The sequence below is a fragment of the Branchiostoma belcheri genome, unplaced genomic scaffold, assembly GCF_001625305.1.
Source record: "Branchiostoma belcheri isolate BF01 breed outbred unplaced genomic scaffold, Haploidv18h27 scaffold3, whole genome shotgun sequence".
NCBI classification, from domain to species: Eukaryota; Metazoa; Chordata; class Leptocardii; order Amphioxiformes; family Branchiostomatidae; genus Branchiostoma; species Branchiostoma belcheri.
In genome coordinates this window covers 1,467,645-1,480,778 of record NW_017803909.1, presented here as the reverse complement: position 1 = coordinate 1,480,778, position 13,134 = coordinate 1,467,645, and the positions used below count along the sequence as shown (strand labels likewise).

Below are 13,134 nucleotides of genomic sequence, written 5' to 3'. Positions count from 1 at the left end.
CAAATGTATTTGTAACCCTGCTCAAAGCAGTCTTTCAATAATTATGATGTAAAACTGTAGTTAAAATGGGTTGTAATGTTTTCAGTACTGAAATTGTCACACAAAAGCCAGCACCTGATAGCCATTGGGATGCTAATTTCCACTATTGTTGAATCATGGAAATGGTAAACCTTTGTGTGTGTGACACCAAAAAAAGGTAAACACAAATTATGATGAAGATTTTTTGTTTGTCAGTAATACACTATACAAACTCTCAAAAGTCCAACCATTCATGGCAATTGGCAACACTTATTCAGTGACAGGACAAACACAAAAAGCATTACTATACTGGAGATGCCACTGTGGTGTACTTGTGGAGAGGGTAATATAAGATTGACATTTAAAAATACTGCACTGTTGAGTTCATTGATTGACAAAGCACTCAACCATATATCTTTTCTTGCTAAGATGGCAGTGTTATGTGTTATCACTTTACATTAAAACAATCTTGGTAACGACAATGAAGTCAGCACATATGTACCCAAAGGTTTTGTGAATAAGGTGAGGTAGACTCTAAGTATGCATCATATGGATCAAGCTAAACAATAAGATTTCATTATTTGCATTGATATGTCTTGTATGATTGATATGGCGAAAGTTGTTGTAACAGTTGCACAGTTGCATATAACTGGTACTGTAAAAATCTTGCATATAAACACCACTAGCTGGGTAATGGCAATCTTGGGAACTGTCCACACCATGGATTCAGAGTCAAACAGTAAAGTTACCTTGAGAGCCAGCATACAAGTATGTATGTATGTAAACGAGAAACTTCATGTATGTACGATGTAGCCATACATGCCTTTGTTTCACTGTTGTAAGTAACAGACCTAACTGAGAAGTGGGACTGATGATGTAAAGCTTCTAGAAATGGTTTTGTGATGGCAGCTAAACGTGTCAGTGGCCAGAGAATTTCTTTTTTATTTTTAGCTTCATTTTAGTTTCTTGAATAATCTATTAATGAGGTTAGAGTTTGGCAGTGACATCAAGATTTGTTATGCATGGCAGAAGAGACAAAATAACATCTAGGTTTATGGTAAAGGGAACATATGGCCCTCCAAAACTTCAACATAAATAGAAACTACTTGAAAATACATGTAACAGTATGATGACACCTTTTCCTTAACCAAATATTCTTATTCAACTGACACACCAGCCAACCGAGCAATGCAATTGGGTTTAAAGCTGTTAAATCTTTTCTTTTATCAAGGCTGTGGGTGACATTGCATAGTATAGCACTGAAGCAATGGTCAGTCCCTTCAGCTATAGCCTATGACGCTGATGAATATAGTTGTTCTGTTGTCTGACTACTCAAGTATACAATATCATGTACATGGAATGTAAACTTGAATCTTGGTCCACCAAGCTATGATCACTGTCCAGAAAAAGCCTCTTGTTTTTCATCAAAGCAGACTTCACTGTAAAATAGAAGAAATGGAACAACCAGCCAAGAACATGGATGCTCAATATGATGTTTATTTCATGTACTGTCAGTTTCTCCCTTGTGAGATGTAAACAGCACCAAATGATTTTTAAGATTCAGAAGACTGTGAGTCAGTCCTAGTATTGATTAGCAGCACTGTCCCTCTAACATTGAGCCATTTTGTATGACAGGAGATGAAAAACAAAAGGTCTGGTGGTTTTTCTGTTATTGTATCACAGTAAGGAATAGCTCGGCATTGTGGTTAAACTGCCTATGTAAATGCCAATTCTTGCTCTTGTATATTTTGCTATATCCCTTTCCTGCTATATTCACATTAAACCTAAAACAGTTTTGTACCAAATGATGCCGTTACTTGTCTTGATTTAACCAGTACTTCACTCAAGTACTAGTAGTTAAGTTGGCAGGTGGCCTTGAATTGGGTTGGGATATTTATGGCAGTAAGAAGGTTTGGTAGGTGGTAGGTAAGCTTAATTTGGTGAGTTGGTGGTTAGTATACTCATAAGTTTAACATGGATGCAAGGATATAATTTCAATACCCAGAAGATGTAAGTGAATTCAAGGAGGTTTAGAATTCAAGTACTTACGTTACAAATGTGAAAATGTAACCCATAACGTGACAGATAATTAACAAACATTGACCAAGGTTGCAGACTACAAGTCTGCCAAGTTCACCTCATATTTACAACCTGAATGGCTGCTGTTGGCGGCCAACAGCGAGGGAACTACTTTGTTAGATACGTTTGAAGGAACAAGACATCATCCGAAGATCGTATAACCAGGAACTTTAGGCACGTGTAAAGCTATTGACAGCGCCACTGACAGGTGGCAAATTAACTCAATTTTGTAAAAGGACCAATCAGAGGAGTTAGAGTAACAGGTACGTATGCTAATGAGGGGGCGTAACAATAATTATCATATGAATCCCGGCGACCAGGTGTTGGCGGGTAGCAGCATGTTGTCATGTTTAACAGACATACATTGTACACTGTAATTCAACATGGCGCATGTGAAAAACCTCTATAAAGGAACACGAGGGAGAGTAGACGGCACAGATACGCAGTCATCGGGGGGAGGAGGTAAGCTAGGGTTGGGAGAAATATGCGTGAGGTGGAAGTGACAGATGGGAAGGGGTGGTGTAGAAAGAGTAGTAAGAGTAAGGTGTGATCATGGATGTAGAAACCTCTATGGTGGCCTTTCTTTCCTCCCACCCTTCTCTGTAAGGCTCGGGAATAGCATTTGCACCGGGACAGGGATGGGGACCTTTTTCCGCACTTATTATCTCTCCATCACCTGAGGGTGGATGTGGCGGTGTGAATGTTCCACTAATTGTTAGCCCATTCATTTCACATTATGTAGTTACTTTCAGGAACGCTAGGTGTCGTTGGTAGGCACCCAATCTCCCCTAACCCCCCAGCCGTACACTCAGGTACTTGGTAAAATTGTGATGCATTCGGAGGTGTTGGATAGCATCTAACGTGGGAAATGTATTGTAATTCATCGTGCCTTTCGCTCTCAGAAAAGATACTTACAGGTTTGGTCAAACATACGCAATGTGAAACCTGGGAGTCTTCTGAGGGCATGGCCTGGTGTTCCCAGTCCACAGACAGGGGGCGCTCCTGTCGTCGCCCCTGATATTTGAAGAATGACGATAACGTATTACGAAGTACCTGCACGGTTTTAGAAGGTAATACACGTAAATTTCGGTTTACACATTTGATTTTACGCATGAACACCTGCCTCTTTACCAAAGTCTTGTTTGGTAAAAGACACCCCACACCAAGGATCCTGATGTCCTCCTAGTGAACCCCTACCACTAGAACAAGGCTGACATTATCATTGCACAAAGCTGCCCTTACGCCAATATTTGACGGCCATCCTCCCCAGTGTGACCAGGTGTGTTAGTTTTGGCGGCAGATTAGACCAGTAAAACGGCCCGAGATGGCTTAATCGAACCGCAAACACCCGGCTCACTCACAGCTCTTCAAAGATTGCCGAATAGACCAACTTGTCCAACTCCCTGGGACCTTTGTCGTGAAACGCAGTGAAAGAGAAAGTTGTATTATTCTGCACCAGCGGTGAGAGAGAGGTCTAGCCGCGACACTGCGCTCTTGTTGACATACGTGGGGTTGATACAGAAACAACATTGTCCCTGTTCAACAGACTCAAGTACCCGCTTTCACCGGAGCGGCCGCAGGGAGGAAGTCATCGCGAGCTGATCTCACAGACGAGCCGGCCGGCATCACCATTCGGGGAGCAACATCGTCGCACCGCACCGCTGGATCTGCACATTTTGTAAGTGAGAAGTTATCTTTCTTTTATCATTGCATCTTTGAGGTTATTGTACACATTGTAAGCCCTTTGGATTATATGGGATACTTTGAGATTCCTTGAAATTTAGAAATACATATTGAAGTAACTTGAATGATCAGTGGCACATCGGAGATTACAGCTATGCGTTTTCATACTCAAGACACATTAATTGACTTGAGCGTACAAGATGGAAAGGAAGAAAGTTCAAGAAACGGCCAAAGGTCTAGATCTCTACCTGATGATGTTCGGTTTCTACTGAGCTTATTTGTACAGTACTAACTGTGTACACGGGTGGTTATGAGCCGGATCATTGTCGTTTCCAGTCCAAGTGGTAAAACATTAATTTCGGTAATGGTATCAACTAACGTAAGTCGGTGTACATATGTTTTGTCACGATCATACCAATTAATGCTTTTAGTATTCGCTCTTACATTATTTCACTTCTCGAACAAGACTGTCTACACCCGTGGTGACAGGTTTGACGACGACATGAGTCGCCTGAAGCAGGAGAGAATGATAAGAAGAGTGAAGGAAAGGAAATTATGCTTAGCATCAAATATTTCAGCCAGGTTTGTCCAGTGCCACCGTGGGCTGAGTGCCTTTTACAGAGTTTGCTTTCGTGAGTTCACATACTGCTGCTACAGATAACACTTTCAGTGTCTTACTTTCTACGGATCCACAGCTCTCACTGGTGTTTCATCTTTGCCTTTGATTTTCTAACGTTGGCGATCTGTACCCAGTGCCCAAATGCCACCATGTGGTGTGTTAAACATCTCGCGTCAATACTGATGCCCAGCGCGGTGGCGGAGGGTCAGGAGATACACGGCCACTCATCCTTTCGGCATGAGCCTGGCTTACAAGTACCGATAAACGCGTGGGGAGACGGGCAGTGGGGTACAGGCAAGATTGTTGTAACAGACGAGTGAGAGGTTGCGGGGAGACCACTGACTTGCCCTTAATCAAAGCTCGAGGAAGACCACGACATTTCGCAACCAACCTCAATGACTTATCGGGCGATATGACGCACTGTCTGTTATTGTTTCTCGACCTGTCAAAAAATTGTACACTAAAGCCCCCTTTCTGCTAAAAGACAACACGGAAAAAGTCTCCATTGAAAGGGGTATGACAGAAGGGTGCAACGCATTGAAAGTGGAAATTTCTATTCAAGATTCAAAAGAACAGATCTTTCGATCAACAGAATACCATAATGAACTTGATGAGTATCGCAACTTCAATGATCATCCCTTTGCACTGTTGGTGAACTTCCACCTTCCGTTAAAATTGGAGATGAAGTGAGGGCATAAAGTAGGGATAAAAGTTACTGTGGCAGTGGAAAGGATTACTCCTACAAATATGTATGTAAACCATTGGGAACCTCTGAGGCCTTACAGTCCCCACAAGAAGGGCCAAGGTGACCGTCCTCCCGACATCACGTGACTAGCCCCGCACCTGCGAGCTAAATTTGGATTTTAAGGACAGGGGGTCGAGTGTGTGGGTCCCGGCAGTGGTGGTGTGATTGAGCGGCCCGTCTTATCCCGTGCCCCTGCAGACGACCCAGACAAACATGACAGACACGAGATGACTGGGGTGACACTGCGTCCATACGTCATCCCGGCGACAAGGCCGTGCCGAGCTCCACACAAGTGTTCATTTGTGAACCTGCCTTTGAGCGATCCGTGCCCAGCTGTACTAAGCACGGCCATGGACGCCTTTGCCCAGCGTTAGGTATTCTCAAACGTTGTTCACAGAACATGGTAAACAGCTCCACTAACGTCCAGGAGTTCTGCAATGTGCTGCAATATCGTGAACATCCCTCTGTGAAAAGCTGCTTTATTTACACTTTGCTCCCGCCCTTAGAAAGTCCTGTAGAGGGAGGATGGTGCTAATTTGGGAGTGTTTGAACAGTAGATGCAGACTGGGGAGTGGGTACCAATCAGTAGAGGATAACAATCTCCACCACTAACGTTTGCTTGAGTAACACAATGTTCATCATAGTCGACGCGATCTGTAGTACATGCCACTTCCGCCAGCACTTTGGCGTCAGAAATATTAGTATCACTTACGATATCCTAATACCTAGACATGGTACTAGTAGTTTATGCCCATATAGCCTTCCACCTGTATAAGTTGTCCTGATTTCAGATGAAGCTTTTTCTAAGAACAGCGTTGCGTCGACGTCTTGCTCCTATTCGAAGAATTTGTAACTAACAGTTTCAGACGTCCACTAATGGTACTAGATGTCCAGAATCTTTCATCAACTGGAAGTGATAAATAGCGCGCTTTACTCTCGAACCTAACCACCGTTGCCAATAAAACTTGCGGTAATCCAGAGTACTGCAGGCTCAATTCATCCCACTGTGGGGCACGGGGTCATTGACACTTGTTGCCAGGCCGGAGGGCGTCGACACAGATACCCCGTAAGTAGGGCGGAAATACTCGTACGTGGATGTGGCGAAATGTTTGGGCATGTTGTTTGTGGGATGGGTCAGTTGGCAGGAGATGCAGGGACGGTCGCTTGAGGCGAGGAATTTTCGCCGCTTAGATGAGAGAGTCTCCCTGGTCACGGGGGAAATGTCATCGGGATGAGTCACCTGTGTCTTTACTTATTCACTGCATTGGTGATTCCAAGATATCATTATTTTGAAGCCTTGAGGCAGAGTAAGCCTTGGATTTTTCTGGCGAACTTGATGCACGTGTCTTTCACTCTATTTACAACGCTGCAGCTCAGAATAAACGTTTTCGTGGATTGCAATGACAGGAGGCTTCATCTGTACTGTCTATAGTGCTTCTCGCCCAATGAAAACGCGACGTTTCGCATTGAGTTATCTCCAACATTTGTAAATAACAGAACTGGACAAGCGAACTGGACTAGTATATAACCCAGTAAGAGGTATCTTTCCAGCATCTTGATAACATGATGTTTCACTAAACATCCTCACCCTCCATGGCTCCTCTCGTCCCCAGGATTACAGGACGGATTAACCTGACTGCTCTCGTGCCAGACTACCACGCCCCTGAAGCCTCAATGTCCGCCGCCCGCGGCATCGCTGCCCTGTCCAATTATTATAAATGTACATTCACCTGATTCTGTCACCTCCAATGTAGCGGTATATGTTACACACTAGGAAGGCTTGTGAATCGGCTGGACCAATATCATTTCCTTCCCATCCCCAGCAGAATGGACACCTGTGGCTTGTAGTCATCTCACATTCTCGTCGGTTTATTATGGTCAAGGAAGGCCGGGCCAGGAAGTTTAGCCCTGCCCTGTTCTGTAAGGTCTTGCCTCCTCCGGTGATTCAATCAGGCCGACACGTACTGAACATAAACGGTTAATAGGGTCGGAAGAAAAGACAGAAATATTTATATTACGTGATGGAGACGTTCGTGCGGAGTACGATGAACTGCCCATCGTGATTCTACCCACAGTCACAGCAGGACACGTGGCGTGGGCGTGAAGGGGGGGTGGGGGTGGCTAGCCACATGAAGCTCACAGCAAGCGATGAGTGTATGCGTCTTAGCTATCACCGTACAAATCTATTATCAGCAGACTTGTAAGCATGTAAACTTGTAAACTTCTCTACCATGATACAAGTCCCTAGTTCTTAGACTTCAATGCACACTTTTGTTTTCAGAGTCGTTTCGCCTTTATCCCACTTGGATGCGGGCGAAAATAGCCTACTACGCCAAAGCCGTGATGATATCCTTTCACCTCCCTGTAGACGTGAGTGAAAGTACCGTGGTATGGAAAACACCAAGCCGAGGCGTGAGGAGGGGCCGCGGGAACCAGACTCTGCGGGCGCGAGTGTTTAGTTTGACGCATCAATATTTACGTGAGAAGCCCGCATGAGTAAACGTTTGGGCTGCGAAGAGCATTCGAAATGTCAGAAGTAAGACGGCAGCAGAGCAAGGCATGATCGCCAGACATTGGGTCGACGGAAGTGATCGGAACGCCGTAACTCCTGCACGTGTACTCACGTGTTGTGTGACGGGGCTCCGGTCGCACGTGACTATTTTACACATACAAGATTACCACGAGCTCTAGTATCGCAAACATCACTTGTAGCTGATTGGCACAGAATGACAGAACCTGAAACGTACATGAACTCGGTGATTTTTTTTGTCTTCTTTAAACCTGCGAGAAACTTCAGTAAATAGAATTAAGATTATATGCAGTCTGATGATGCTCTAGAAGCTCTAATTATCTATAAATATTCACCTATAGACGCCAGATGACATTACGTATGGAAGCATATAAATAAACTAGCAGAAGCTTCTACTGTGCCGTGTGGGCGAACTGTCCGACATGAGTCCAGGTCTGGATGGGCAGATTTACGATTTTGGAGCTCTCAGTTTGGAAAGAAGGTCACTTACGTACGTGCACCCTTATACATTATCTGAAGGCCTTGGTAAACCCGAACCTAACGGTTGTAAATTAGAGTGCTGTGTGTATGGTTTGGAAAGAACATCAAGGGGCGCAGGCGGGGAGAGAAGGCTCATGCGTTGACCTTGGACGCGGCTGTCAGACATGGCTTTTTCAAGGACGTGGTAAATTTTCTTAATGGGTTAAACACAACGACAAATGGGAAAAATCAGCTCAAGATGGGACGAAGCTGTCCGGACGTCTGTTGCGTAGGAGGGAGGAGGGTGGCTTGTCAACGGTCTCTGTCCATGGTGCTGAACATCCCTCTCGTGTGTACAGCCTTCGGTCCAACTTCGCTAAATTCATCGTAACAAAACAAAGAGCTGTCAGCATTCGAAGCTGAGCTCTGTGCGTGGTCTAGGGATACGTGTAGTTGTGTTCTAACTCACCTATAATCTTTGATCTGGAGTTTTCAATACTATGTACCCTTTAGTGCCAGGTTCCAGATATTAAAGCTAATTCTCCAAACGAAAACACATCATCCTTTGAACCAGACTTTGACTCTGCATCTAGATTATTTTCTTTTGGCTTGGCCTCTCTTGAGATCTAGACATGTACCTCATAAATATGGTAACAAAACGTTGCAATGGTGAATTAATGTTTCTACGGTTAATTGGATATACATTTTGGAAACCTATGCGTTGTAGATGTCGGATTATATTGGAGCAAAACTTCCTTGCTAACATACAGTACAGCACCGTAAGTAGACATTTCCCCTATGACCTTTTTCTGCGTTTGCCTTTATCCGTCGTGAAGCTGCTTGCCTTGTCCAAATATTTAAGGCGTCCACGTGACGTAAACCGTGACCGGCTCTGAACCTCTGCCAGGGAGGCGGGTGTTACAGGATAGGGGTGATCCTTTCTGTATATTTTGTCAAATTAAGGTGCCATCTGCGTCGCTTTGTGGTTTAATATCAACGTTTTTAAGTATCGCCCCGACTGTGGCTTTCCCATCTAATTGTGTCCATGATCCTTGTGAAAGGAGGGGAGTTAACCGAATGGCGAACAGTGTACAGAAATGTCAATATAGTTCCTGTTCCCTCATTTCTGATATCTGTGTACAATAGATCCAGTTGTTTACAGTCACACTACAGGCAAAAGTCATCTGTCACAACTTTTCATGTCTTCCTTTCAAGCGGTAGCCAAACCTTGTCTTAACCCGCTTTTGAAAGCCATTGGGCGACGGCATGGAAGACATTTCAAGAGAGGACAGACGCTGATCATCAAAGCTTTTAAAGTACTGCTGGCTGTGCAAAAAACGCTTCACAGCTTGCATACAGACATGAACAATATCAAACAAAGGTCTTCATTGAGATGGCGCCGTCCAAGTTGCGATGAGTGGGCCATCTGCGAACCGCTATACACGTGTGTATGGATGGACTGATTTCACGAACAAAATCATTTAGGCAATACCTCCAGGACATAATTCTTTTCATGCGTTACATTTAAAGCTCATTCTGATAATTTTTAGTACTAGCAACATTTGTTATCATCATAAGTATGATAAAGTGGAATAAGTGTTACCACCGTGGCGCTACCCCGTCCGCCTCGTCCCGTCATTCAACCACCAAGTACCCATCGTTTGGGCACGTATGATGGCGTCTCAAAGGTTCTATGTGTACATGAAAGTGAGATTATATCGTGATTCCATACGCACAATAGGTTATGAGTGTCGCATCGTGTACTCCACGTGGTGACCATCCGTACCAGTAGACCGAGAGAGAGTCCTAGTTTGCGTGCCAGCTGGCTGCAATAAGCGCCGGTACATGTCTGCACAGTACGTGTACATCAGGAGGAGAAGACGCTATCCTCTTGTCAAACTCAACTAGCGTACACAGGTCCTGTACGACATGTGCGGCTTTACTACCAGGCAACCGTTATGTAAGGCGGCCGCAGGCTGAGTATGTTTGGATCACTTTTACCAAAATACCGGGACTAGTGCCGTGCCCTTTGACGGTAACGTGGGAAGTTTGCGTGCGTCCAGCAGACAACAAGCGTATCAGGGTGATTCATAGGATCATGTAAAGGGCTGTCCTTCGGCTAGGACAGTCAGCGATGTCATTTATTTTGTCACGAATACTGGCAGCCAACAATTTAATGCAATGTTATCAACCGCGCGTTTATACTGGCAGTGTGGTGTGGTCAGCTTGTCTCTGTCTTGGCCAGTTTTCCAGTATGGATCATTGATGTACATATTGATTAAAGTCACAAATAAACTGTAAAGGATTGCGTTGATCATCCCAGACCAAAGTTGAGGACGAAATGAAGATAGTGTTTAAAAACGTCTGGCTGAGACTAATAAATTTCCCTTCACATCAATTTTCCCCTTGTTTTCTTACCCAATCCTAAGGCTGGATTTCGAGACGACTGCCCAACCTATTCGTCTTAATTCGTCTTAACTGTCGCCACTTGGTAAGTTATTTTAACGTCTCGCTTGTGTTCAAACCGGAACGCCAAACATACAGGTTGTAAATCAGTCCTATTTAAAAGGAACGCTCCAGGCACAAGTAACCAGCTCTGCCTTGACTAACCCGGTCTTGCCAATGACTTGCACGCCAACGACTACAGGGATACACTATGATCCATATGGAGGTTCTTTGCGAAATATATACGAGTAATAAATGTCACTTTTATTTTAGCATTTTCGATTTTTTTTTTCAGAAAATAAGATTTAAAAGCATTACGCACTACAGGTGTTCTAACTCTGTCCTTGCCATACGTGATCGTTTTTGTCACTTCTCAGAGCCTATCCGTACTTTTCGTGGGCTTCTGCCAAGGTCTGGTCTGCTTTCATTTACCCTTTTCTCAGAAATCTCCACCAAGAGTCATTCATCCCCCTAGACCTAGCTGCCACCGCCTGCCATTTGTTTACCTGGTCACGGATTCTTCCTCACAACTATTTACAAACATTGTAGAAACGAAACGATTAGTGGTGTTTGTGTTTACAGAGAAAGCTGAGCTTCTTTGATCATTTGTCGTTTTCTGTACATCCCTTACACCTTCCTCCCTTCTGATGTACCCGAAATTTCGACAGTAACAAAGTGACTTCTGTTGTACTCGAACACATGGCATTCACAGCTCGGTTACTACTTTGAAAGTGAGGATTCCCAACATAAGTTGCGCCTAGTGACATTTCCAGTGAAAATCGCCGAGAATGCACGTCTACAGCATCCTTTGGCCGACATCAAGTCGTTGTTTATTTAACTTGTGGGATGCTGACCGGACACACACACTGACCAGACGTTTTAGAAATGGACTCTTGTAGTCTTCCCTTCTACGCGGCTATCTATAGCTGACCCGATCACGGTTGCTAACCATCCATAAATAAAGAAAATGGCTTGTGTTCACCAACCTTGTCCTTTCTCCATCGGCACAAGAGAATAAATGGAAAGCAGAACCGAGAAGAAAAGCTTAAGGGACAAATAACTAAGAGGCCTGCGTATGTTTCCACTGTAGGGAACGAAAAGGCATGCAGAAGTACGGATTTTCTCGCCTTTCGATAAGACTGGCGTGATCTACATGTACTCAGACAGATCGTGCCCCGGATAAGCTGTTTACGAGAGAAGCATGTCTTCATACCTCACTATGACCCCCTTCTCACCCTCTGGTGTTGAACAATATTGTTGGCACGGTCCGCGGAGTTCACTCTCAATTTATCCAGTATTATGGAGGAATCTATGGACTGGGCTGAACCTTTTGTACAATCATGGAGCTATAAAAGAGATGTAGCTCCATGGTACAATCGAGTAGGGTTCTGTCTGAAGCTTCCGTCTTTGGCTTTCTATACACTTATTTAAGAATTTCTTCTTTCACTCAATGTCAGCATGTTTGTTTTGCCCGTGCAAGTTGTTTTGTTCAATGCAGATGAGGAAAGCATTCTTCTATTTTCTTCGAAACAATTTGAGCCCTGGCCAAAACGCGTGTTAACGGTCAAGGCTGCGTCTAAGTAAGCCTAGCGGGACATTGCGACGTGTCACCTCACCTCACTGTTGATGTGGCTGAACTACATTTAGCTGGGAGGCCGAGACCTTGACCGGCTTACTGGTATGATGTTTGACGACGGCAGGCTCCCGTAACGGCACTTTGTAGGCCACCTGTCGGGCGGTAGTCAGGACACAACTCCAGCACTACCGGGATGAGACCATCCGGATCATACACACGAGAGAACGGTTCGTTGTTTAGCGTGTATTCGTCTTTTACGCCTTTTAAAATTAGGTGATATGAAAATAGGCAAATGTAACCAACGGTTGTTTTCGTTCTGTATTGGAGGTTGCTAATCAGTGGGTGATGTATGGCAAACGACAACTTCAGACGAGACCGTGCCCCCAAGAAAGAAACAGAAGCTGTCAGTCGTAACAGCCAGGCATTTCCCAGGAAACACTTTTCAAGGCCGAGGAGCACAAAGCAACCCCCCAAAACTTGCCACCGAGACGGTAAAGTACATGAGGTCTTAGTGTCGATATAAACAGAGCAGGATTTGCACTTTCAATAGAACCCGAATCTGCGGTCTTGTCTCGCAGGTCTGGCTGATGTTTGATTGGCTGACTTGACTCCCAGCGGCGGCCTGTAGCCAATTAACGGGCGATAGGTTCTTGGCAAGGACGCTCTCTTTGGCCACATTACACTTCAGCCAGAAAGACAGACACAGAAGCGCCGGCAGGCCCGGCTTTAGATCCCTAGCACCTCAGCTAGGACGCATAGGCTCGCGTCACCGACGTCGGGAGAACTGACGCACCGTCCGCCTCTTACGTACGGAGTTGGGACGGAAGCTGCAGTTTGAACGTGCCTTCCCCTGAACGTGTCTGCACTCTGCTTCCCGGAGAGATTTGTGCTTCCCGTTTCCCAAGGATTTCTCGGATTCAGCTACCTCTTATCGGGTAAGGTTGTCTTTTCTTGGTCTATGAGGAGTTACGGGGTTACAA

The 13,134-nt window shown here is 44.8% G+C and overlaps 1 protein-coding gene and 1 long non-coding RNA gene across 5 annotated transcripts in view; both read left to right on the top strand.

Annotated features, from left to right (window-relative positions):
• Positions 1 to 1,823, top strand: part of LOC109473715 — a 5,718-nt gene extending 3,895 nt beyond the window's left edge. The window contains exon 2 of the long non-coding RNA XR_002140445.1: positions 527 to 1,823. This is a non-coding gene — a long non-coding RNA (uncharacterized LOC109473715). The remainder of the gene's footprint in view (positions 1 to 526) is intronic.
• A 588-nt stretch (positions 1,824 to 2,411) lies between these two features.
• Positions 2,412 to 13,134, top strand: part of LOC109473712 (cysteine-rich secretory protein LCCL domain-containing 2-like) — a 39,129-nt gene continuing 28,406 nt past the window's right edge. For 2 of the 4 annotated variants that reach the window (XM_019773693.1, XM_019773694.1), the window contains exons 1-2: positions 2,412 to 2,559; positions 3,644 to 3,775. The gene's annotated coding sequence lies outside the window, so the exon portion shown is untranslated. Of the gene's footprint in view, positions 2,560 to 3,149; positions 3,168 to 3,643; positions 3,776 to 12,845; positions 13,090 to 13,134 lie in introns of those variants that run through there. The other 2 variants (XM_019773696.1, XM_019773697.1) reach the window with 2 other exon arrangements.